The 27780-nt window shown below is 31.5% G+C and overlaps 1 protein-coding gene across 2 annotated transcripts in view; it reads left to right on the forward strand.

Moving 5' to 3' along the window:
• LOC126883394 (high affinity cationic amino acid transporter 1-like) overlaps nt 1-27780 on the forward strand; it is a 78821-nt gene that overhangs the window by 22207 nt on the left and 28834 nt on the right. The window contains exon 1 of one of the 2 annotated variants that reach the window (XM_050648927.1): nt 9575-9745. The exons of the other annotated variant lie outside the window; for it this stretch is intronic. The gene's annotated coding sequence lies outside the window, so the exon portion shown is untranslated. Of the gene's footprint in view, nt 1-9574; nt 9746-27780 lie in introns of those variants that run through there. 2 annotated transcript variants of the gene reach the window in all.

Here is a 27780-nt window from a genome sequence, read left to right on the forward strand (position 1 = left end):
GTGAACCAAGACTTTGACCATAAAAACATACATGAGGAGGAGGAGGGAGGAGGCACAAAGATATAAAAGTCAAGAAGCAAAAAGTGAACACAAAGAAAATAGCAAGATTCTAAAGAAGTAAATAAACAAGACTAAAAGGAGAATGCTTGAAAACTTTATGAGAAGCACTAGAATAAGGCTTCATGAGGACGCTTACAAAATAGCCATAAAAACAATAAAGACGGAAACATACTTTTGTACTTTAATAGACGTCCTTGGTACTCCTTTTTTAACTTTTTTCTTTTTCTTTCTATTTTTTGTCCAATTTCTGTTAATATGTCTTTTATTGTATTTAAGTAATTGTAGCTTTGTTTAATATAAATTAAATTTGTCAGTGTTTTATTTTTAGTTAGATTAATTTTACTGTGTCACCTCAAGTATAAAAATTTGTAAACAATGTTTTAAAATTGTTAAAAATATTATTATTTATCAAATCAACAACAAACGAGACGTCAGAGAACAGTAAACAATGTTTACTTCAGCAATTAATGTTTATAGAACATATCTAATATACCGAGTGTTATTCATATTCTTTTCAAAATTTAAAAAAAAAATCAAACAATCGTATTGTTTTTCCAACTCCTCGTTCTATCATTTCGGTATTAATTTTATCAGTAACTCAAGCTTATTGAAAAGTAACAAAGTCCTATCCAGGCAACCAAATAACGTTTACAAAACGTTGAAAAGACGTCATAATTATCACCAAACCACGTCAGTTTGTCACGTTTTTTCAACGTCGAAAGTCACGTGAATATGTCCCACGATAATTGACGAAAAAACGTAGTTTTTATGTCGTATTTTAGATTATTTTTCATTTTATGGTTTTAAAAATACACAATAATAATTATTCGTATGGGTATTGTTGGTATTGCAATTTTTCATTTAACTGTTTTAAATTTAGCTTGTAGGCTAAGGTATACTTACTGTGTCAAAACTGAAACAACATATAAACTAATAAATAATTTAGTAACACATTAATTTAATTAATCTCGATAACACATAATTAGTTCATTAACAGAAAATATTTACCAAAACAAAACACATAACCTCAAACCGTTTTCAAGAAGAACTATTGCATTAAACTAACTCACAACTCACTTGAGAAAAACGAATAAAAATCTCTTAATTAACACGTTTCTTCAACTAAATATCTATATGAAAAGTCCTTTTTTACCACACAAAGCCCGTAAACAATAAATGAAAAATTTCTTATGACAATTTAAGCTTATAAACGTCAATATCCAACATCATTATAAGCAATAACCCGTTAAGCTCCTCCCATTTTTGTGACGTCAGACTTGGGCTGTCTGAAATGAAAACGTATTTTTAGACGTATTTTAACGTCATTAATCTTACGTATTTAAAATCACCTACAAAAGACGTTTATACGACGTAATGTTCAAACACGTGTATATATTCAACCAAAAGCTGACGTTTCCTCGACGTTATTGACGTCATTTGGTTTCCTGGGAGGACCAGATAAATGAAGAAGAGGAAGAAGAAGAATGCTGAAACAATCAAGTTACTTACTAAAGAAAATTTGGATATTTCTATGAAGCTCTTTATCGATATGTACGATACGGGCTAGATTCCAAAAAAAGAATGTGTGTGTACTTTGTACGCACGTAAGAAGTTATACTTCTATTATATGATTATATGATTATAAACGAAATTAATATACTTTTTATTTATATTTTATTTAAATATTAAATTAATTTATACTTACTACTTCTCAAACATTTTTATTAAAACAGTGCCAAAAATTAAAATAATAAAAAAATAAAACACACACAAACACATTGAAAAATGCCACAAATGATTTCTGAACATTAATTGTCGGAAAAAATTTTAACTAAATACGTATTTTCTGAAAATAAAATTATATAATAAATATACTTACAATCATAAAATGTATAAAAAAAAATAAAAAAATAAAAGTTTCTATTGGGATTCGAACCAACTTACCACGCGGCTGGTATTTGCGTTGTATTGGGATTCACTCGCATTAAAACTTCGCCACAGAGACAGCTTGTCATTATGTGCGAAGATCGTCTAACTAAACAGATTAACCTTTTGACATTTTTAACTTATGTAAATCAAATTATTTTGATTTTGAATTGAAATTATTTAGAATTGAAAAAATACAACAAAACATAGAGTAAGAAAACAATATATTAGGTGAATATTGATAGACATTTTGATGGTAATCAAATTATGTAAATAAAAGTATTACATACTACTTATGTATTTTGGTAGGTTCAAGGTAGGTATCGGAGCCCGTATAACGACTAATAAATTTCGCAATCACTTGCGTCGTGCAAAGTGGCTATGTTCAAATATCATAACAAAATTTGATCAACTATTTATAAAACACTTACCAGTAAAAGATTCTTTAGCTTTGAATAAGCGAGATCTGCGGCAGGCATACTAGTCACAGTTTGATGAGCTTTCACATTGGCATGCAACAATCATCTCTTCTATGTAAATAAGTCCAAAAATATAATATGAAAACTATTTAAAAAGGCAGTATAACCATTAACTAACTTTTTGTTTGTTGTTTCTCTTCCTACAAATTTTAAAACGCAACAAGCATACATTATAACCAAACCATGCACAGTCCCACAGCTGCCATATTGGATAATTTTTGTCATGTCATTTGAACATCCAATCAGAACAAAGTTATAATGCGCATGCGCCCGGTCGCTAGGTTTTACCATATAAAATTTCACCGTCATTACGCCCGTAAAGAAGTATAACTTCAAAAATTGGATTCCAAAACACCACGTGCGAAATTCTGCATGAACCACCGTGTAACAAGACTAATGAGATGGGCCACGTTTTGAAACTTTTCTTGGGATTACTACACGCACGATTACTTACGATAGATAAAGTAGTCAGTGGCTGGACTTGGTTAGATTAAAGATTAAAGTTAAAATTAAAACTACCATAACTTTGGTTCTCGACCGCCTAAAGGCTTACTTAAACGCTTAAAATTTAGGTTTTGTTATCATAATTCGTTAAGTTCTAATATTGAAGAATAATCAAACAGATGAGAGAAATCATTAATGAATACGTGTGTTAAAATTTTTAGACGGTCAAAAAAAATAGTCATAGGCTCGTACTAAGAAATCCAATAAGTAGATATTATTGTATACACACACCCAAACTTATATGGAAGCATCTGATATTTCTTATTATTTCGTGCGGATTTAAAAAAACGAACACACGAAGTCAAAGAATATTTATTTTAAAGCAATTTAGTCACAAATACATAACAATTAAATAAAACAATAAAGTATTTATAGTCTGGGCTGATTATCGGAGAATAGGCCATTTTTGGGAAAAGTTATTTACCAGCAATTTTATTGCTGGAATCGAATCTTGTGATTGTATATATTAATAATATAGGTATGCAAAGTCCACAGATAGTGTGCTACTTTTTTTATAAACAAAATGGCGCCCGAAAATCGTGTTTTTTTTTTTCAATTTTTGCTCTATAACTCCAAAGATTTTAATTTTACACCAAAAACACTCAAATAAAAATTCACCGCAATTAAATTCTGCATAAAGATGTGTTTTTTCCGATTTACTTCGATGAAAACTTTTCCCGGAAAAAGCGGGTTTTTCCAACAAAATCTTTAATTTTCAACTAAACTTTTAGATAAGTAATTGTTAATCAATAATTAAATAACTTGGTAATGTAAAAGCTCTTTTCATATAGATTACAATTCCAGAAGCCGATTGAAATTGAACGAACAGTTTAGCAACAATTGAATTGTTAATTATAAATTTACGGTTGCTATAATAACGACAATAATTGTGACGCATAAGAATAACTATGATTTTTTCATAAAAAGACACTATACCTATCTAATGTACTTTACGGAATTGAAATTGGATTATTAAAGCGGCCTCAGGAATATTTTAAAATTATTAAGAATTTTTTGGCTTATAAACAAATAGAATATCTCGGGAAATAATAAACTAAATGAAATTATAAAAACGGTGTTCGAAAAACAGCGGCAGGACGCTTCTTTTAAAAGAAAAACATTTAATTATGATGAGCAGTTCCTGAGATACAACCGGTCAAAGTTGACCGGAATTTACGGCAAAGATATAAACAACAGGATCATAATTTTCAAACCATCACCTTTTTATTTTTGTCGTCTTTCTCCACACCAATTTTCATATCCTTAAAATACTCATAACATATATTATTATAATAAAAACTATCGATAATACGTGTGAAAATTGCCAAAAATAGCAAAATTCCAATCAAAAATTAGGTTGGAAAGAATGTAACCCTCAAAGTTTAAAATCGGTATACGTTAAAAAAATGCATTTTCTCGGCTTCTCATGGAGCAATTTCCTTCATTCTTTTTTTGTTCCCAAGTAATTCGAGTAGAGCCATCGAACTAACGCATTATTAAATGTCAAACTTGCTTTTGTGTTGTTATAATAAATTTATTTATTTATTATAACACAAAATTTTAATTTGTTTAAATAAAAATTGTTTAAATAATTATACAGCTTTCAAGTGAGAATATTTATGTTTTTAACTTTAAAAGGTACACTTGTAGTAAGTGTATCTAAAAAAAAGCCTACAACTGGAAAAAATATGTAGTTTTCCGTTCTTATAAATAAATTAATCTATTATAACAAAACAAAAGCAAGTTTGACATTTAATAATGCATTAATTCGATGGCTCTACTCGAGTTATTAGGGAACAAAAAAAGAATGAAGGAAATTGCTCCATGGGGAGCCGAGAAAATGCATTTTTTTAACGTATACCGATTTTGAACTTTGAGGGTTACATTTTCTCCAACCTAATTTTTGATTGGAATTTTGCTATTTTTGGCAATTTTCACACGTATTATCGATAGTTTTTATTATAATAATATATGTTATGAGTATTTTAAAGATATGAAAATTGGTGTGGAGAAAGAGGACAAAAACAAAAAGGTGATGGTTTGAAAATTATGATCCTATTGTTTATATCTTTGCCGTAAATTCCGGTCAACTTTGACCGATTGTATCTCAGGAACCTCTCATCATAATTAAACCTTTTTTCTTTTAAAAGAAGCATCCTGCCGCTATCTTTCGAATACCGTTTTCATAATTTAATTTAGTTTAAAATTTCCCGAGATCTTCTATTTGTTTATAAGCCAAAAAATTGTTTACAATTTTAAAATATTCCTGAGGCCGCTTAAATAGTTTAATTTCAATTCTGTAAAGTACATTAGATGGGTATAGTGTTTTTTTATGAAAAACTCATAGTTATTCTTATGCATCATAATTATTGTCGTTATTATAGCGACCGTAAATTTTTAATTAACAATTCAATTGTTGCTAAAATGTTTATTTAATTTCCATGGGCTTCTGGAATTATAATCTATACGAAAAGGGCTTTTACATTATTAAGTTATTTAAATATTAATTAACAATTACTTATCTAAAATTTTAGTTGAAAATTAAAGATTTTGTTGGAAAAACTCGCTTTTGCCGGGGAAAGTTTTCGTCGAACTGAATCGGGAAAAACACGTCTCTGTGCATAATTTAATTGCGGTAAATTTTTATTTGGATGTTTTTGGTGTAAAGTTAAAATCTTTGGAGTTATAGAGCAAAAATTGAAAAAAAACACGATTTTCGGGCGCCATTTTGTTTATAAAAAAAGTAGCACACTATCTGCGGACTTTGCATACCTATATTATTAATACATACAATGATAAGATTAGATTTCAGCAATAAAATTGCTGGTAAATAACTTTTCCTTGTATTTTGCTAATTAACCCAGAGTATTAAACAATAAATTGAAACTAGTTGTTTTAAAGTCAATAGCATCAAAAACAATGCAAAACTAATAATGTTTAAATTGTTTTTATTAATTTTTTTTGGTTTTTTGGTAGTCAGTGTTATCACCTCTAGTCCTTATGCAAGCTTCAGTTTGCGGGGGCATGCTCCTAATCAAATTATCAACATTTTGTTGTTGTAGGTTGCTCCATTCTTCAAGAGCAACTTGCACTAGCCGTGCGGTGTTTTGTGGATTTTCCCGGCGAGCTCTTATTTTTCTTTTAAGCATATCCCAGAAATACTCAATATGGTTAAGCTCGGGTAAGCAAGCAGGCTACTCCAAACAAGGGATATCTTCTGCTTCAATGATGTTTCTAGTCACTCTAATGGTATGTGGAGGCCCATTATCATGCATGAAAATTAAATTTTCTCCTGTTGCACCTCTACAGAGCTTAACTACAGGTTATCAACATCCCTGTGAGCAGTTAATGTTGATTGGATGAAAATTATATGAGTTTTTTTACGGATCACAATTCCTCTCCAGAACATTACACTTCCCCTTATATATTTGTAAACAGATCTGACAGTTTTCGTTCTTGTTTGTCTTGCTCGACCTCTAAGTACAAGATTTCGTGGGTCATCTGATTTTACACAAATCCTGACTTTTTCTGAAAATAGCACATTTTGTCAATTGCCAATGTTCCAGTTTTGGTGGTGAAGACACCAATTTAGACGATCAATCTTGTGCTGCCTGTATAACTCGGGAACCCATAACTGTCCCCTGCTGTATACTTCTTGGCACGAACTCTTCTTCTTGCCGTTTCAACTGAAACAGTTACATACACCTATAGCTTCCAAAAGCTGCCTTTGGAGCTGCTGGTGAGAAATGATTAGGTGTCTTCCAGCTGATTGGACACTTAAACGATCGTGGCGAGCCGTTATTACTTTTTGGCGACTTTCCCTTCTTTATTTTTGAGCTTTTCTATTTCCTGTTACTTAGCATAGGTTTTAGACAGAACGCCCTGTGTTACATCTAGCTCTGCAGCTATGTCCCTCTGAGAACATTACTTGCTCCACAAGACCAATAGTCTTTCCCCGTTGTAGGTTCTATAACCCCACATGAGGCATATTTTCGTTTTTGGGCGCAAAAGTTAGTTTATTTATTTTCGTTCAATTTGCAACTCAAGCAAATAACCTATACCGTACCGAGCTGTACTATCCGATTGTCTTATCGATTTGTTTATTTTCAATAAAAACCTTTATTTTTCGCAATAACAGCAAGTTTTTTTGAAAGAAATAAGTATTGTTTTGAAATACATGGTGATTCCATATAAGTTTGGGTGTGTGTACATATAACTACCTTCACCTAAATTTTTGTGCAGTTTAAAATTGTCAGGAAAAGTACTATCAGTTTACAAATTATATAAAATGCGATATTCGAAAAACTGGTTATTTTTAAAAGCTGTATCTTCGAACATACCTACTAAAGCTGCTTCTAAATTCTTTTAAATTTTGACAATAGGGAACTTGCACATAAAAATATTTTTGTATAAAATTGTTAATTTATGTTTAAAAATGATAAATTCAAAATATTACGTCTTAACAATTAATAGTGTACGTACAACAACTGATTATAATTCCGCGCCCGAAATTACCGTTTCAACAACTTTAAAAGCGCGCGCTTGGGTCTGACGTCACCAACCATGATATTTACCACTTAACTGTTCTCGTTTGGCTACTGCCTAGTGCCAGACATGCACTCTGCAGATAATATCTTGTAAAGATTTTCATGCATTCATAATATTATTTTTAATTTAGGGAAATAAATTTTTATTTTACAACAGAGGTATCTCAAATGCCAAATTATATTATAAAGTTTGAACAAAATTAAATACCTACATTAATATCATATTTCTTAAAAAATGTAAGTACATAGATACTACTAAAAAATTACTTATAAAAAGAAAAAGAAAGAATGTTTTATTATAATATATAAATATATATTTAGTTTAAAATATGAATTTCATTCTCACATAAAGAAATAAAAAATATTTTATGGATGAAACTTTATTTTATCAAATTTTTATTCCATTTATTTTTAATAATTATCAGATCCAAATAGATGCGGGAAAATATTTACACTCCAAAAGTCTTGTGCTATACTAATCAAACTGTCGATAAGATCTGCGTCCTATTCTATCCAAATATAAGTAAATTTTGAGTTATTTTTAAAGTGTGTATCTGATACGCAAAATCAACACTTTTTTTTAAATAGAAACATTATTTGCAACTGTACTTTTGCATTGTACATTGTAACATTGGTTATTTGGTTGTCTATTGGTTATTAAATGTTCCAAATATTATGTACTTCTGGTCGTAATATTTTGTAATAAACAAAACTAAAACCTATAATTTATAAATATTTTAAATTCATAACAAAGAAGAAAGAAAATAAAAATAACTTAAAAATAAACAAAACTTTTAGTAATAAAAGTCAGAGTAACTAAAAACTATTGTTATAAACAATTTAAACGTGTTTATTAATAATACTTATAATAGGTACCTACTTATTTGCCTCCTCGCATTTCTCCAATAAAATAACTTTCACTGCTTTTTATAAAATTTGCCACCATGAAGAAATCAACTACTGTAGATTGTCAGATTAACTTTTTGAAAAACCCTAGTCAGTCATATGATACATTTAAAAACACTACTTTATAAAGTAGCACTCAAAATGATCAATTTCAGTTTGAAACTAAATATACTCATTATGGAACTATACAAGAACACAAATACCTTGGAATTTCCAATTAAATAATATGATTAAAATGGAATTAATACAATCCCCAAAACAACCTTTTTTTGAACTTTTATTTACAATCAACTTCTACATGAGAGTTTTAAGTAAATGTGAATGAATTTGTAAATAATTTCGAAATATCCTAGCGGCTTTGTTGTAGACTCATAGAAATCTAGCAGGTAGACGTGAGTCGTGACGTCAGACCCGTTTACGCGCCTCTGAAGAAATTTGAATTTTATAGCTTTTTCAATGTCTCGTAATAAGCCTATGGGTTAACAATATTTGTTTTTTTTGCATGCATGCGTTTTATGATCATGTTACCTTATATTTTTTAATATTATTTTAATATTTAAAAATATATGCAAGTTCCCTATTGGTTGCAAATCACAAAATTTTGTAAGATTTCTTTTCGTTCTTCTTAATCTATAAAAATAAAGCGTATCTTTTGCGGTTTTGAAAATTATTACATCAAAAAGTTGATATTATAACAAGAAAAAAGACTACGTGCCCTAAAATCTATCTACTGGGCTCAGAGATATAGCTCTTCAAATATAGGGTAAAATAACCATTTTTGATCCTTTTAAGTATCATATCTCAGGCTCAGAGTCACCTAGAGGAGTAAAAAAATAGCTATAGGCTTTTTAAAGGTACAATAATCTAATAAAATTTGGGAAAAATCCGCAGACCCCCCTACCATATTTTCATCTACTAAGTCTTTTATTGATGGGATGCAAAAACTGATAATAAGTATTTTTAATGACCATTATTAACAGGTTTGACTATATTCTAATCTTCTCTTTAAACAAAGCACACTTCTGTATTTTAAATAACTTAATAGCATAAAAATGTTGTTGTCACCAGCATAATTATACCTACTTTAATTACGTTTTTCATTGTCAACCATTGTTATCGGTGATTTCAAAAACCGATAATAATTTCAATATTCCACAGACTATAAAAAACTAACAATCGCCATATGACAATGATTATTTCTAATTAGTTTACCAACAGTTATAAAATTATGTCAATATTTTTGTATATTTTGTCCATTTAAAGCGCCCGTGTTGTGGGAAATTAGTGATAAATATAATTTTGGATGTTGCGAACACTTGGAAGGTAAGATGGTGATTTTTTCAATTATGTATAAGTTTAGATTAGGTTATTGTACAATAGGTGAGGTGAGATTAGGTTAGATTCACTTATTTTTAAAAAGAGAAAAACATAATTGAACAATGAAAATAATAAACAATATTTTAAATCTAAGACTTTTCGTTAAGGAACTGCTTTCTGGTTGCATCCCATCTCTCCGGCTTTATAAGAACGGAAACGACGAACAGGACCGCCGCTAAAGTGTTGGCCGCCCGTGTGCTACTTAATATTTGCCGCCCCCCTTCCAACACTTTAGTCGTTTGACCATCGGTACTAGCATTTAAAATAATTTGCAGGACACCGTAACTCGTATATGGATCCCGCGTATCAAAAAAAAGTTATTATTATTATGTCAATAATAATATACAGAAATGCAGTCTTGCACTATTACCTACATGTGTAAGTTTTGTTTACAAGACTACTTACAACATTCGGCATGCTTAATGGTTTACTATTAATATATTTAAATATATAGGCCTGGATCCCGCGTACCAAAAAATGTTGATAAATAGTACCCTCTACTAACACGTTTAAAAACAGACTTGACCGTTTCTTATTATAGCTGAACTATTTTATTTTTTTTTATGTAAACAAAAATTATATCTTTTTTCTTTTGTTTTATATTGTATCTACTAGTAGGTTAGTTATGTAATTTCTTTGTTTTTGGGCATAATAGGGACTTGTCCCTCTGCCCTTGCTTATGTATAATAATAATAATAAATAATAATAATAATAATAGCAAGCTAAAAATTTGGTAATAGCGTAACGGTGTCTAGTCGGACAAACTTTGATGTATGGGAACACTGGAACAGGAAGTTTTAATTGTGGAACAGTCAGACTACGAAAACGTTCCATATTTTGTGTCTGACATAACTTCCAATTGATTTATTACCATTTCATTAAACTCTCATGCTAAAATCAGACTGGTGTTTATCACCAACTGGGCATTTTAATGAGTGGAACACGAAGAATATGTCAAATGACAGGAATCATGTTGGTTAGTATTAGCAGTCTGATTTTTGTATGAGAGTTTAATGAAAGGGTAACAAATCAATTGGATGTTCTGTCCGACAAAATACATGGGACGTTTTCGTAATCTGACTTTCCAAATTTTTAAACTGTTCCACAATTAAAACTTCCCCTGTTCCAGTGTTTCCGTACATCAAAGTTTGCCCGACTAGGCACTGTTAAGCTTTTAACAAATTTCCAGCTTGCTATTAATCAACTTTTTTTGTACGGGGGATCCAGGCCTATTTGAAATACAGTAGTGTGCAAAAGAAACGGGCACACTACTATATTATATTACAAACAAAATCGTTTATCAAAAGCGTGTCTAAAATCATCAAATTCTCAACTTAGACTGAACTATAACCCATCTATAACCATACATACGCATAAAGGAACAATATTATAACAGAGCAATAAAAACGACTAATAAAAAAGATTTTTTAAACCATCGAGTAATAAAAAATACTTCTTTATTACTCAATCAGAGCAACTTAACAACCACTTATCTAATTTCTCAGAAAGTATCGTACTCTCTTAACAAATCATAAATGTTCAGAATTTAAAAAAATCGCATATGGACCACGTAGATAAAAATGTTTTATAAGTCCGAAAGCCGCCAGCCACTTTGAATTAAAAAGCATTCCCGGAACTACTTTATGACTACTGCTGCAAAAGGGCAGTTCATATAATTTTTCTGGCATTTTTTAGATTGTTTGGAATATTAGAGTTTATAGAAGTATTTGAATCATTACTATTTAATTTTTTGAATTTATTTTTGTTTTAAAAAAAGTATTATCATCAGTGACCTGCTTTTGGCCGCCCCTATAATCGGCCGCCCGTGTGCGATGCACACTTTGCACACATGCTAGCGGCGGCCCTGACGACGAATATAAGAAAGCAATAAAGTCCAATACTTTACCTTTTGGTGATAAATCTCTTGCTGTTATGGCCACAGGGGGCAGAGCCGGATTTAAGGCAGTGGGGGCCCCTGGGCATAATTAGTGTGGGGCCCTACCATTGTTGTTATAACTATGGTATACATCCAACTACAGGGTTTTCTCTTTTAGAAATTAAAAAATGTTGATTTACTTTTATAAATATATTTTTAAATAATAAAAAATACAAGAACTGTAGCTTGTGACAGTAAAATATTAAAAATAAACATAGTAACATGTATGATTAAAGTCCGGGTACATTTAGAGATTTATTAATTGAAAATTCCTTGATTATGTCGGGCATGTCTAGTTGCTTTAAGACATCGTGTTCAATACTCATTATAGAGAGATGATTCAAACGCTTGTGGCCCATCATAAACCGAAGTTGATTTATAATTAACTTAAGTTTTGAGAATGATCTCTCTCCAATGCAATTAGTTAGCATCAGAACTAAATATAAACGAAGTGTCACGTCAACGTTTGGAAACGCATCTTTCATATCTTTTTCTTTTAGCAGTCGGTACATTTGAAGTTATTTACTTGTATTTGATGAGCCGCATTCCACTTTAAATGAATTGAAAATTGTACAAATTGTACCAGTTCCACGCCTAGGTTTTCATCTAAATCATTGCTGCTATAAATGTCGGTAAGCTTCAGTGAGTCAGTTTCTACTTCATTGGGAAATTAATTAAATTTTCCAAATGATGTAAAAAGCCAAAATTTTAATGAATTGATTCATATGCAGAAAGCCTCTGACTTAAAGAGGAACTGAACTGATCTATAATAGTAAAGTTTTAAGTCCTAAATTTCTCTGATGTTGTCATTTCAGTCTCTGGAGATGTTCCATAATTCAGTGGAGTTAGTCGAATCTTCTTCTTAACGTGCCCTATAAGTCCCCTTGACGTTGGCGATTAACATGGCGAAACTGTCTCTGTCTCTCGAGCTATTATAAATAGGTGTTCTGCTTTCTTTATTCCTGTCCACTCCCGGATGTTCTTCAACCAAGAGGCCTGCTTTCTGCCAATTCCTCTGCGTCCTTCGATTTTACCCATCATAATAAGTTGAAGAATATTATACCGGTCTCCCCTTACTACGTGTCCAAAATAGGCAAAATTTCTATATTTGATATTATCAAGCAGCTCGCGGGTAGCATTTGCTCTCTTAAGGACTGCCACATTTGTCAGCATAGCCGTCCATGGTATTTTCAGTATACGTCTGTGCAGCCACATTTCAAAGGCCTCCAAACGGTTAATGGTGGATATTTTTAATGTCCATGCTTCGACACCATACAAGAGGACTGACCAAATGTAGCATTTAATCATGCGCTTTCGAAGTTGAAGTTGCAAGGTATCATTACAGAAGAATGACCTCATTTTTAAAAATGTCGTGCGGGCTATCTCGATTCTGCATTTTATCTCTTTATCTGGATCTAGTTGTTCAGTAATATGGCAACCAAGATATTTAAAACTGGGTACTCTTTGAATTATATGACCATCAACATATAACCGTGAATATTGATGGGCCAAACGGCTAAATACCATGTATTTTGTTTTTGAACAATTTATATTTAGGCCAAACTCTCTTCCCACTGTGTCAATGGCATTTAAAAGGTGTTGTAATCCATTTATATCATCACTTAAAATAACTGTATCGTCTGCATATCTGATTGAATTTATCAGAATTCCATTAACTTTCACACCCCATTCCAAATTATGCAGCGCTTCCTTAAATATTCTATCTGAATATAAATTGAATAACAGTGGGGACAGTATACAACCCTGTCTGACACCTCTTTGTATTTTGCATATTTCTGTTGATTTTCGATTTATGCAAGCTGTCGCTGTTTGACGCCAGTATAATTTTTCTATGATTCGTACATCTTGACTATCAACTCCTTTATCCATTAATATTTTAATTAATTTGTGATGTTGTACTCGATCAAAGGCCTTCTCATAGTCAATAAATACAGCAAAGACATCTTTCCTTTGATCTCGGCATTTCTGCAATAACACATTTAGTGCAAAGAGTGCGTCCCGGGTTCCCAGTCCATTTCTGAAGCCAAATTGTGTTTCATCCTGGTCTTCTTCACATTTATCTCTGATTCTACTGTGAATGATACGTAGAAAGATTTTCAAAGTGTGGCTCATAAGGCTTATCATTCTATAATCGCTACAGTTTTTTGGACGTTGTTTTTTGGTAGGGTTATGACTTCGGACTTTAACCAATCTTCAGGGATATCACCAGTCGAATAAACATCATTGAAAAGTTTGACCAGTATTCCAATGTTTTCCTCATTTATGAGCTTTAACATTTCTGTAGGTATGTTGTCGGGACCAACGGCTTTCTTGTTTTTTGCCAATTTTATAGCATGTAGTATTTCTGGTCCTTCACCTTCATCTAAAGTCTCCAGTTCTTCGGGTCTATCATCATTAGTCGAATATTCCTTAAAAGAATATAAATTGATGAAGTGATCTAAGTACCGCCACTCCTGAATTAAGGTCAATATTTGGATCTTGGAGAATACGACTTGTGCTGTTTGTCCTTTTTAAAATTTCAAAATATTGCAAATATTGCTGTTTCCAGAAAACACTTTCAATTATACAAACCATTTTCATCGCTACGAGTTTTAAATTCTTGCTCATCGTCTTCTGAAATTTTGGATAATGCTCCTTTAATCTGATTATAACCTTTAACTAGTGATTAAACATTCAATTAACAAGTTGTATCTATATGTAGAGGAAGTGAAAAATACATATAGTTCTAATAAGAAATTAAAGAATGCTGTGGCAGCAGGACAACACTCATCTGCAGCTTTTGCAACTAAATTTAGAGAGTGGGCGGCACAAATTTTTGCATAAAACAAAAATAATTATATGTGAATAATTTGCTGATATTTTTTACGTTTGAGGCTTTGTGGGGGCCCCCGCAAGGGGAGGCCCATTTTTTCTATTTACTGTCCATTGGTTTATCCACTGTACGTTACATTTTCTTCTAATATCTTTACTCCTCTTTAAATCCTTCAGCGTATTTTTATTTATTTATTTATTTATTTCAACGGTAGAACCATTTACAAACGAGTACAAAAAAAAATAGTAAAAGTAAAAATCATATACAAAAAACATCAAAAATCAACGAATAAAAGACAATTAAACAACAAAATTTGTAAAATAAGACAGTAAATTCAATAACAGAAGATAAAGAATATCACATATTTAAATCAATAAACTCTGAAGCTGCCTTTTAAAGACAATAATGCTTGGACAGAACGGATCAAGTAGCATTTCATTGCATAAGCTGAGCATTCTCGACAAGGGAAAATGACGAGCATACTCAGTCCTATGAAAAGGAATATAAAAGAGTGCAGTGTGTCGAGTTCTACGTATTGTGTTTAAGTACACATTATCCAACAATGACGGACAGTTGATAGTCATTTTATGTCATTTTTCTCAGTACTCTCATATCTGCCGTTTTCAGAATTTTGAAATTTGAATGGTCTTGTTTCTGATGCATATATGTTGATATGTTGTTACTAGTCTTACACTGGCTTTATAAATTCTTGACTTTGTCTCAGTGTTAATATGTCGGTTTCGCCATATAGTACTATTAACGCATCCTCCCAACTCGTTTGCTTTTTGAGGTGTCATAGCTAGATAGTGTAAGCGTCCACTATACGACACTTTAAGCGTCCACTATACTACTCGCGAAGTTGATCGAAGTTCAGAGATCACGAGAGTGTAGAGAGGTACTTCATGCGACTTCGCTTCGCCTCTGGCTACTTCCATTCCATGTCGGTTTTTGCGACCGAGTCAAAGCAATCGAAGATCGTGAATGTGTTCCTCGAAGTTGAACGAGTGTGTAGAGAAGCACTTCGGACAACTTTCCCTAGTACTTCGTCGAGGAACTTCGCGAGAGTGTAGATCTCGCTTTAAGCGTTATTTAAAAGCGTTAAAAGTTATTTTATTTCCATTACTTGTTCAATGCTGAGGCCATCAATTTATTTTAATCAAAGTAAGTTATCAATCGAAGTAGCACAGAAAACGACAATAAATATCGTTCCCATGCCACCAGATTGACAACAGATGGAACACTTTCTTTGGTTACAACCTCCCTAGATTTTCTTCTTCTTCTTCAAGTGCCATCTTCGTTCCGAAGGTTGGCGATCATCAGGGCTATACGTATTTTCGAAACTGCTGACCGAAACAATTCGTTGTTGCTACAGCTATACCATTCCCGTAGATTCTTTAGCCAGGAGTTTCGTCTTCTTCCTATGGACCTTTTTCCTGCTATCTTCCCTTGCATAATTATTCGAAGCAGTGCATATCTTTCGCCTCTTGTAATGTGTCCTAAGTATTGCAGTTTTCATTTTTTGATCGTAAATATGACTTCCTTTTCTTTATTCATTCTTCTCAAGACCTCGACGTTTGTGACTCTCTCCGTCCATCATATTCTCAAGATTCTGCGGTACATCCACAGTTCAAATGCCTCTAATTTTTTGGTATCAATCTTTTTCAGCGTCCACGACTCCATTCCGTAGAACAGCACAGAAAGTACGTAACATCTCATCAGGCGAAGTTTCATTTCAAGGCTTAAATCTCTTCCACAGAACACTCTCTTCATTTTAGTGAATATGGATCTGGCTTTTTCTATTCTTATTTTGATTTCTGCTGAGCTATCGTTGTCTTCATTTATAAAAGTGCCTAAATATTTGTATTTGCTAACTCGATCGATAATTTCATTGTGTAAATATAAATTTTGGACATTTCGTGTTGATTTCGATATTACCATAAATTTAGTTTTCTTTATGTTCAAAGATAGTCCATATTCTTCGCTGCAGTCTGCTATCTTATTCACCAATGTCTGTACCTCTTTAAGTGTTTTTGCGATCAGAACGGTGTCGTCGACAAATCTCAGATTGTTTAATCTAACACCATTTATTTTAATACCTATGGATTGCTCAGAGAGTGTTCTATTCATTACGTCTTCGGAATAGAGATTAAACAGGGTTGGTGACAGTATACACCCTTGTCTCACACCTCGCTTTATTTCAATTTCTTCAGTGGTATTATTCTCTACTCTCACTACTGCTTTCTGATTGTAGTACATATTTGCTATTAGTCGGATGTCTCGTTTATCTAAATTCTTTTCTGCCAGGAGTCTGATTAGATGATCATGCCGCACTTTATCAAAGGCCTTGTTATAATCTATGAAACACATGAATACATCTATTTATGTCACGACATCTTTGAGACATAACGTTCAGTGCAAACAACGCCTCTCTTGTTCCGAGTCCATTTCGGAATCCAAACTGGGTATCATTGATGTCCATTTCCAGTTTTCGGTGTACTCTAGTGTGTATAATTTTCAGGAATATTTTCAGTACATGGCTCATCAAACTGATTGTACGGTAATCACTACATTGTTTGGCATCAGGGGCGGCCCGTCGGGGTAGGCAAGGTAGGCGCCGCCTACCCTCTTCAAATGTAGTACAATAATATAAATTATTAATATAAATTACTTATTTCAAAATTGTAATTTATAAATTTTGACACAATACCTACAATAAAATAGCAAAAATTATCCAAATTATTTTTAAAAATATCCAAAAAATTTTCTCCGTAGTTATAATTATTGTACGCTCCTTGTAGTATCAGTAGTACTGTATAAGATTCTATATTCTTCCTTGGTCAGGCACTTGAAAACGTATCCTGAAATAGAACGACGCCAACACCGAATTGACGTGCGATCTCTCTCTGTTTACGCGAGCAGGCCTGCTGCAGGTCTGCTGGTAGCGACCGTATTCTACGATTTTGAAAGGGCGGATAGGCACAGAGTCTTATAGCCGGACCTACAAAATTTTATCAGTTGCTTCTCTTGTGTCTTGTGAAACTGTTTTAAATAATTGTTTTTTTATTTTGGCTGTTAATAGTAGGTTAAATATTGAATAAAACTGGGTAGGACAATTTAAATTTGTTTATGAAAACTCAATAATAAACAGGTAAATTTGAGATCGGTCTATTAAAGGGCATTTTTATTTTATATTAATTTAGTAATAATTCACTAACGACAAATAAATCTGTGAATAGTTATTTGTCAGTCGTCCATTATATTTTTATTGTGTTTCAATACAATTTGGATAATTTAAAGTTAAACTGACGAATTGTGTTATTAGATTGTATAGATAATTAAAAATTTAAAGCGAGGTTAATTGTTAACTTATCAATTTATTCGAAGAGTAAATTATTATTTGATACATAAATAAAATAAGTAATATTTGACGTTGTTGAAACGTAGGTGTGTTAGTTTTATTGATGGAAAAACTTTAGTCATCGAATATGAATATTTTAAACGATGTAATATGCAGTTTGATCGAGACGCCTTTTTCAAGGCGCCAAAATCAAGAAAGATCAGAAATTATTTCAATAGGCCGGCCTTTACCAAATTTAACAATTTTATCCACAGATAAGACAAAAGACAATCGACCATTTTCGAGATCGTTTAAAACAATATGGTATGAAAATCATAAATGGCTAAGCGGAAGTTATTTTAAAAATTCACTTTTCTGTTGGCCTTGTCTGTTGCTCTCAAATTTGAAGCAAAATGTTTGGGTGAGTCAGGGATATTCAGATTTGAAAAATTTATCAGCTAGTGTAAAAAAAACATGAATCTTCGAAAGAACATTTAAACAATTGCTTAGGTTTAAAACGGTTAGAAAAAAATAAACAAACTATTGACAGTGCTTTAGCTGGACAAATTTCTCTATCTAATAAGATATATAATGAAGAAGTTGAAAAAGATTGAAGAAGTTGAAGAAATTGATGTTACAATTCTGTTAGTAAAACAAGAACTTGCATTTCGCGGTCGTGATGAGAGCCATAATTCTTCAAACATGGGTAATTTTAAAGAAATTTTTAATTTAGTAGTTAAACGCGATCAGGAAATCCAGGATCATGTTAAAAAATAGAAGGGGTGTTCACGGGTTTGTCAAAAACAATACAAAATGATTTAATAGATTGCCTTGCCGATTACGTAAAAAATGAAATTTCAACAGAAATTAATGAAAGTCAATTTTTTTCTATACTAGCGTACGATACTACTGATATAACCGAAAAATCACAGTGTACTTTAACAATCCGTTTTGTTAACAAAGTTGGTCAGGTAACAGAAAGATTTTTAGGGTTTTTTGATGTTAGCGAGAATAGATCTGCAGACGCTCTTATATAGTTTAATTTCAAACGTGCTTGAGCCATATGATTACAAAAATAAATTAATTGCTCAATTTTACGATGGTGCAAGTGTAATGGCTGGCTCTTTAAACGGATTACAATCAAAAATTAAAGTAGATGCTCCAAAAGCAATTTTTACACATTGTTGCGCTCAAAGATTACATTTAGTATTGCAAGACGGCTCAAAAAGTATTACAAATTGTAGGATATTTTTTGTCGCCTACCCGAAGTATATGTGTAGCCTACCCGCATGCTGAGGTCACGAGCCGCCACTGTTTGGCATTCATCTTTTTTGGTATAATAACAAAGGTGAATAAAAGCCATTCTTGTGGTATTTTTCCTGATGTATAAATGCTATTGAAAAGTTCAACTAAAATGTGGATGTCTTCTTCTATCAGTTTAATGATTTTCGTTGGTATTTCATCTGGACCTGGGGCTTTACCGTTTTTTATTCTTTTTAGTGCGTACATTACTTCCTCTTCCGTTATTTCTGGACCTTCGTCTCCTTATATGTTACTTAGTTCAGATTGTTGTCTATCATCTGCAAAGAGTTCTTCAACATAGTTTTTCCATGTCTTCAACTGTTCTTCTATTTCTGTTATTATGTTTCCGTTGACATTATACAGGGTATTTGGCTGCTTACGTTTTTGTGTACCTGCAAGTTCTTTCACTTTTTTTCACAAAATAATTTTCACAAAAATTATAAATCATACAGGATGCCGAGGAAATTAAGATCAGAGAATTTTAAATAATTCACAACTCATCTGTTCAGTGTGGTAAAAGTTCCAACAAGAAAGATTTTTTAGTACTCAACAAAAGAGTAAATGAATTAAAATGTATAAACATTTTGGCTCTAGTTCATACGCGGCATTTCGTTCTTTGCAATTCGGAAGGGCCCAAAGTATGATACCTGGGGAAATCGGAGAGAAGAGGATATGGGACTACTGATGAGGAGGAAAAAACCTTCGAAACCGGTATAGACTCTTCCTGCACTCTCCGATTTAACCAGAGTATTATGCAGAGGCTGCATTTTCGTGTTGTAAAGAAATTGAAAATATTTAAACATTTTAATTCATTTACTCTTTTGTTGAGTACTAAGGAATCTTTCTTGTTGAAACTTTTACCACGCTGAGCAGATGGGTTGTGAATTATTTAAAATTCTCTCATCTTAATTTCCTCGGCATCCTGTATGATTTATAATTTTTGAAAATCTCGGGAGGTTGTAACCAAAGAAAGTATTCCACCTGTTGTCAGTCTGGTGGTATGGGAAAGATATTTATTGTCGTTTTCTGTGCTACTTCGATTGATAAATTACTTTGCTTTTTGGTAGATGGCTCTAGTTCATCCGCGGCATTTCGTTCTTTGCAATTCGGAAGGGCCCAAAATATGATACCTGGGGAAATCAGAGAGAAGAGGATATGGGACTACTGATGAGGAGGAAAAAACCTCCGAAACCGGTGTGGACTCTTCCTGCACTCTCCGATTTAACCAGAGTATTATGCAGCTGCTGCATTTTCGTGTTGCAAAGAAATTGAAAATGTTTATATTATATTCTTTTTATCAATTTATGTATAGTAACTGAACTGACAGCCCTGAAATCAATTGTATACATGTTGAACACCACTAAAATGAAGATAAGATAAGCTTATGTTTAAATTTTCGCATTTTCGAAATAATTAACATTATTAACTATATCGGACATTGTTCCATTTTTATCTAATCGGATATTTTTGTAATTAATATATGAACATTCTGATACCACATGGGTTTTTCCAAATATTGTTTTGGTCTTTATTGGACGTTAATTAATAATAAGTCTATTTGCGATAATATTATAGTACAAATGTTTGAAAGACGTATGATAACAACCCAAGGAAATGTAAACAAACTTCTTCTTCTTTTAGGTCCATGACCGTTATGGATCGTTGGATATCATATTCGCTATCGTGACTTTATTGACAGCAGCTCCGAATAACTATGTATATTTTCCAGGACCACGATTACCTTGAATCTGTCCCAGAATGATCATATTAGTTCAGAGAAATAAGGAAAAAAATATGTTGGTGACACAACCTCCTACAGGTCGAAACCAAATTTTTTGAGTAGTATGGACATTTATAATAATAACCTATATGTTTCCTGCAGCCGATTTTGATGATATACATAGTTATAAACAAATAAAGATCAAAAAACGGTAAATTTTCTCTTTTTTCGTCTATTACCAAAAAGTTAAGCATTTTAAACAAATTTTAGAGTAGGAAACTCATAAATCGTATAAAAAACTTCAATATGGCGTTCGCTGAATATGTCTATCCTTATTGGTTGCTTAGAAAATTGCAAAATAAATCATAAATTTTGAGTTTTTATAAATATTCATAACTTATGTAAAAATTAATTAGAACCTTCTTATTACACAGAATGCTGGGACTTGTAGTGGGTAAATCATAACCTAAATTTTAAAGCAATTGGTCAAATAGTTTAAAAGTTATTTAATTTGTTTATCCCAAATTAATTTTTTTGTCACACTATAAGTCAGAAAATGATGAAGTGACAGTAATACTATGGATAGTTTATGAAAGAAGAAGATTTACACTATTAATTTAATTTAAAAAAATGACAAAAAATAATTCTAAATATTGCAAAATTATTTTGGAAGAACATGTGAATTAAAAAAAGGGGGGCTAACTTATTCCCTAATTGTCCTAGGACAATTGTTTTTCTTTTTAAATGTGTATAAAAATTCAGTCTTTCTAAATATGAAAAATATCTTTTTACGGGTAACGGTTAAAAAGTTATTCTAATTGTTTATAAGTAAGCAAAAAATCGACATGTTTTTGCAAGATAATCTTACATTGTTTAAAATTATTTTTGAAGTTATACTTCTTTACCGGCGATAGAGGGTGATTTTTTTGATAGGTTAAAACCTATCAGCCCGGCGCATGCGAATTATAACTTTGTTCTGATTGGATGTTCAAATGACATGTCAAAAATTATCCGATATGGCAGCTGTATGACAGAGGACAGCTGTGGTTTGGAGGTAAAGGTAAAGGTAAACAAATGTATAATATATTAGTTTTATTGTTGTGAGGACAGAAACAAAAAAGTTTATAATATTGTAGTGACTTTTAAATAGTTTTTAAAAGCAACAGGTACGTAATAATTGTTAATGTATCATGGGTATAAACCTACCTATTTGATCTGCCAAAATACATAGTATGTAATACTTTTATTTATATAATTTGATTACCATCAAAATTTCTATCAATATTCACCTAATATATTGTTTTCTTACTCTATGTTTTGTTGTATTTTTTCAATTCTAAATCATTTCAATTCAAAATTAAAATAATTTGATCAATTTTCAAAATATCAAAATATCACAAGTTTAATCCGTTTAGTTAGTCGATCTTCGTAAATAATGACACATAGTGTCCGTGGCTAAGCGTTGAAGGCGAACGAATTCCAATACTAACCGCGCTTATCAGCGCTGGTTCGAGTCCCAATAGAAACTTTCTTTTTTGTTTTTTTTTAATACATTTTATGATTGTAAGTATATTTATTATATAATTGTATTTTCAGAAAATACGTATTTAGTTAAAAAAATTTTCAACAATTAATGTTCAGACATCATTTGTGGCTTGTTTAATGTGTTTGTGTGTGTTTTATTCTTTTATTATTTTAATTTTTGGCACTGTTCTAATAAAAATGTTTGAGAAGTAGTAAATATAAATTAGTTTAATATTTAAACAAAATATAAATAAAAAGTATATTAATTTCGTTTAAATCATATAATAGAAGTATAACTTCTTACGTGCGTACAAAGTACACACACATTCTTTTTTGTTATTTTTTTAAATTAAGTCAATAGTATAAATGTTCTTCTTCCATAAACTGTCAGAAGTCTTAGTGTAACCTCATAATTTTCTGACTATAGCAAAAAAAATGAATTTGGGATAAACAAATTAAATAACTTTTAAACTATTTGAACAATTGCTTTGAAATTTAAAATATAATTTAAGCACAAGAAGTTTCAGCATTCCGTGTAATAAGAAGGTTCTAACTTAATGTTTACATAAGTTATGAACATTTATAAAACCTCAAAATGTATGACTTATTTTGCAATTTTCTAAGCAACAAATAAGGATAGACATATTCAGCGAACGCCATATTGAAGTTTTTTATACGATTTATGAGTTTCTTATTCTCAAATTTGTTTGGAATGCTTTACTTTTTTTTAGTAATAGACGAAAAAAGCGAAAATTTACTGTTTTTTGATCTTCATTTGTTTATAACTATGTATTGATGTGATCTTGATTATTGATATGAGATAATATTCTTATATGTCATTTAATTTAATCAATGCATTAATAATAATCTAATTAATTTACCAGATCACATATCAATATGTTTTCAATCTCAGGGCTTTTTATAAAATTAATTACTTACTTACGTGGCTTCTAAGTATTTCTCAATGGTTCCTAATCGGGATAGGAAAAAAAGAGTAAAATAATACACACATATGGGTTACAATTATAATCAAAATATTGTTTATTTTATTTAAATGGCAATCACTGCTTAATATTTGCTATATCTTATTATTCTTAAACATAACATTTACAAATGGGAATCTTATTTCCTTTTGGTTTCCAATTGAAAGTTTTTATTAACATTTAACTATTATGATTTATTAGCAACAATTCTATTTAAGTTTGATGAAGCTTTTCTGATATTATTGATTATGTTCTTCAATTTTAAATGTGGTATTTAATACGAAAAACCCATACATTCATGTCCAAACAAATGAGACTGACCTTTTTCTGGTGAACTGAGAATGTCTTCACACAAGACCTGTTTCCTGCTATCCTTGGCTGCGATCAAAACCTCGTCCTGGCTTTCAGTAATGTTCTCCTTTGAAAACTAGCTCGTATAGCTCTCGTACCTGCTTCTGTCGTGATGCTGTATTCTACCTTTTTCGAAACTGCAATCAGCTACCGGGACACTCTTGGCTCAAGGAGGTTCTTTTACTCTCAACCTGACCTACCTCTCGTTCCACGATAGATACTCCACACTCACGGAACTACACCGGCTTTCTCACTCTCCGTACACTACCGTCTACTACTGGACTTCACTCCTCGACAGCTCAAAACATTCTGCTCTCTATTTGTCATTCATTCCCCTACTTTCTAAATATCCCTTCCAGATTCACAAATCAACCTTCCACCACCAACTCTCATTCGCAGTATTCCTCAAAACCAATCTTTAATCTTTCTAAATATGCTTAATGGATTTCAAAAAAAAATAGTTAATTCCCATTCTAAAATTACTTTCTACTATTTACAAAATTTAATGACCTATTCTCTATTTCCACTAAGTCTTATTTAGCATCGGCTAATGATCGAACCTTCCGCGAACAACGATAATGACCTATTATCGATTTCACTTGAGTCTTATTTAGCATAGGCTAATGATCGAACCTTCCGCGAACAACGATAATGGTACGCGCCATTCACTTTGTTTATTCTAAGCGCATTGTCCCGAGTTTCTTTTAATCACTTCTTAAAATTAAATATAACAATTTGTTGTATACAGGTTGTTCTAAATTTATATGCCCGTGGTTGAGAAAATTGAAAATATTTTATATTAAATTGAATTTTGTTTATAATTATCAAAATTTAATTTTCATATCAAATAGAAATATAACAGTATATCATCAAAATCGGCTGCAGGAAACATATAGGTTATTAATATAGATGTCGATACTACTCAAAAAATTTGGTTTCGGCCTAGAGGGGGATGTATGTGTCACGAGAAAAATCTTATTTCTCTGGACTACCTATATGTAAAATATCATATTTTTCAGGGTGTCTCATAATGTAACTGAAGTATTTCAGCTTGCGTCTCTTTATTATATTGACCAGTTTTGTTGTTTGGTTCAGCCGTCTAAGGACCTCTCCATTATTAACTCTGTTGACCCAGCCCATTCTTAGGAGTCGTCTGTATATGTACTAACATCTCAAAGGCTTCCAAGCGTTTAAGCACAGCCTCACTAAGGTCCGCTTGCTCATTCGGAGTTCAACTCAAGTTCAGCGCCATAACCGTGTTCAAGGCATGAAGTGCCGTTGTACATCATGCCTTGCACTTCATGCGTTGAACTCGGTAATGGCGCTGAACTTAACCCTAGAACAGCACAGTTCGTTCATCTAACGTAGACTGCACAGTGGGGTCTCGGAAACCCTAATTTTTTTTTTTTTTTAGTAATAAATGTTATTTATTTATTTTTTTCTGCGGTATGTAGTACAAAACAATAAACAACAATATCTTATTTTCAAAATATGTTTATTTAAAAAAAACATTTCTCATTAGATCTGATAAACGTGAAAAAACATAAACTAGTACTTTTATTACACTTTTTTAAAAATATGGAGATATGACCAAAAAAATTAAACAAAATTCCAGCGAAATATATCTTGTCTCTTAAAAACCCTTTAAACTAAAATAAAACGTAAATGTTGTTACAAAATAACTATTTCTTAATCTTAGCCAGGCACTTCAACTTTGGCTCTGACACACATAACATAATTGAGCTCGATGTTCTAAACAATACGATGTTCTAAACCAGCGATTCTCAATCTGTGGTACATGTACCACTGGTGGTACATTTCATTACTTGCGGTGGTACACAAAACTCAAAAAAAAATTAAATTAGTAGTACTTAGTAAGTCTTCATAATGCACTATAAAAATACAGAGTGTAACAAAAATACAGGTCATAAATTAAATCACATATTCTGGGACCAAAAATAGTTCGATTGAACCTAACTTACCTTAGTACAAATGTGCACATAAAAATAGTTACAGCCCTTTGAAGTTACAAAATAAAAATAGATTTTTTCCAATATATCGAAAACTATTTGAGTTTTCTTATTGAAAACAGACATGTGAAAATCTTAAAAAAAATTATAGTGAAATTTGTACACCCGATAAAATTTTTATGGGGGTTTTGTTCCTTTAAACCCCCCCCCCCAAACTTTTGTGTACGTTCCAATTAAATTATCATTGTGGCACCATTAGTTACACACAATGTTTTTAAAACTTTTTTGCCTCTTAGTAATTTTTCGAAAAGCTAGTTTTTATCGAGATATTTTGAATATTTGTCAAATCCACCACATATTTGTATACTGTTAAGTACGATTATTACAGGGTGTAACAAAAATACAGGTCATAAATTAAGTTACATATTCTGGGACCAAAAGATCTTCAAATGAACCTAACTTACCTTAGTACAAATATGCACATAAAAAAAGTTACAGCCCTTTGAAATTACAAAATGAAAATTGATTTTTTCGAATATATCGAAAACTATTAGAGATGTTTCATTGAAAATGGACATGTGGTATTATTATAGCCGGAACATCTTAAAGAAAAATTATAGTGAAATTTGTGCACCCCATAAAAATTTTATGGGTGTTTTGTTCCCTTAAACCCCCCCCCCCCCCCCCAAACTTTTGTGTGCGTTCCAATTAAATTATTTTTGTGGTACCATTAGTTGCATTAAATGTTTTTAAAACTTTTTTGCCTCCTAGTATTTTTTCGATAAGGCAGTTTTTATCGAGTTGCAGCTTCTTTTTTAATATGTTTACATAAAAATTTTATGGGAGTTTTGTTCCTTTAAACCCCCCAAATGTTTGTGTACGTTCCAATTAAACTATTACTGCGATACCATTAGTTAAACACAGTATTTTTAAAAAACTTTTTTGCCTCTTTATATTTTTTTATAAGGCATCTTTTATCGAGATGTGGCTTCTTTTTTAATATGGTTCAAAATATACCTAAAAATGTAAATCATAAATAATTGTTCATATTATTACTAAGTCTCCGTAATCGTACTTAAAAATACACAAATATGTGGTGGATTTGACAAATATTCAAAATATCTCGATATAAACTGATTTTTCGAAAAAGAACTGAGAGGCAAAAAAGTTTTTAAAATATTGTGTTTTACTAATGGTACTACAATAATAATTAAATTGGAACGTACACAAAAGTTTGGGGGGATTTAAAGGAACAAAACCCCCATAAAATTTTTATGGAGTGTCCAAATTTCACTAAAATTTTTTCTTAAGATACTACTGCCATAAGAATACCACATGTCCATTTTCAATAAAAAATCTCTAATAGTTTTCGATATATTGGAAAAAATCAATTTTTTTTTGTAACTTCAAGGGCTGTATGTTTTTTTATGTGCACATTTGTACTAAGGTAAGTTAGGTTCAGTCGAACTATTTTTGGTCCCAGAATATGTGATTAAATTTATAACCTGTATTTTTGTTACACCCTGTAGAGACCCGATAATAATATGAAAATTTATTTATAAATTACAGATTGAGTATATTTTAAACCATATTAAAAAAGAAGCCACATCTAGATAAAAGTTGCCTTATCGGAAAAATACTAAGAGACAAAAAAGTTTTAAAAACACTGTGTTCGACTAATGGTACCGCAATAATAGTTTAATTGGAACGTACACAAACATTTGGGGGATTTAAAGGCACAAAACCTCCATAAAATTGTTATGTAAACATATTTAAAAAGAAGCTGCATCTCGATTAACACTGGTTTATCAAAAAAATACTAAGAGGCAAAAAAGTTTCAAAAACATTGTGTTTAACTAACGGTACCACAACAATAATTTAATTGAAACGTACATAAAAGTTTGGGGAGTTTAAGGGAACAAAACCCCCATAAAATTTTTATGGGTGCACAAATTTCACTATAATTTCCTGCCATAGTAATGCCAGATGTCCATTTTGATTAAAAAATCCCCAAAAGCTTTCGAT

The sequence above is a fragment of the Diabrotica virgifera genome, chromosome 4 (genome assembly GCF_917563875.1).
Source record: "Diabrotica virgifera virgifera chromosome 4, PGI_DIABVI_V3a".
Classification (NCBI taxonomy): domain Eukaryota; kingdom Metazoa; phylum Arthropoda; class Insecta; order Coleoptera; family Chrysomelidae; genus Diabrotica; species Diabrotica virgifera.